A 1256-nucleotide genomic window follows, 5' to 3' on the forward strand; every position below is an offset into this window, starting at 1 on the left:
TAAAAAAGTTAATGATTGAAAAAAAAAATCTTTATAAGGTAAACGCTTTAACATTTCTTCTACTGCTGTAATATAAAAATTTAAACAATTTTAACCTAGTTTGCTGCGCGCATTCGGAAGACAAAGTTTCTAGAAAGTTTTCACATTCCGACCCCACATATATTTTCGACTTTCGTATATTTTCTTTATTATTAATAGTTAAAATAGAAATATTACTTAAAGCGTCAGGATTTATGAAATTTTGAGCAAATTGATGAATTATTTCTTGACTGGATTCGAATAATTTAGGAATTAGAATATTTACGAGACTGAAACAGAGCATTAAATTCATTAACCTTTAAATCATTATATCGGTCTCACAGACCGCTATTAAAGCTTTACTTATCAACAGTTTTCTTAATATTTATAAGAGACACTCTAAACTCATAATATCTTCATATGCCATCTGTCCCTATCCAGACAGCACAGTAATGTATTAAAAATGTATTAAAAACGTACATGTTGGACATTCCGTACGTATTTAAAACATCCTAATTAAAGCCTCAGACATCTTTAGAATGTATTAAAAACGTCCAGTGTTACTGATTCGGACATCCTAGAAACATCCTTTTTAAACATTCAATGAATCAAAGTTGAACTTATTTAAAACATTAGTCTAACATTATAAGCATTCAATATCGTATATATAATTTTACACAAACAGCATAAAAACAATCACAAAACATTAAAAAAAAATTTGCGATGTTTTCAAGCGGATCATTTTTCGCAAACTATATTGAAATCTAAACGGTCACCCATCCAAGCTATAACCGCCACCAACGTTTGACTTTTGTGATCGGGAACTGCAGAACACTTCGTAATGATCCATGACTAATGATGTTCATGACTACATTATCCGATAGATCAGATTAATAAAGTTGTCAAAAAGATGAAAATATATATTTTTTATAAATATTAACATACAAAAACCTGATCATTAATCAAAATGACAACGGTATAATACAAGTAAGTATAAAACACTGAATCAAGAAAAGCGATAGTGTCTCGTATCTTATCTTTTGATTCTACTGATTACATTCAATTGTCTTATAAATAAATAAATAGCTATATGTCTGCTTGTATAAACTAATTAATAATTTTTTGTAATAAAAAAATAAGCAAATGCAAACAAAACAAATGTAATTAGCCGAACCGCGAATATTTAAATTAAATAAAAATGCGCAGAGCTATCTAAACTATAGATCGGAAGAGCACAC

This window comes from Wasmannia auropunctata, unplaced genomic scaffold, assembly GCF_000956235.1.
Source record: "Wasmannia auropunctata unplaced genomic scaffold, wasmannia.A_1.0 LD336085.1, whole genome shotgun sequence".
NCBI lineage: Eukaryota > Metazoa > Arthropoda > Insecta > Hymenoptera > Formicidae > Wasmannia > Wasmannia auropunctata.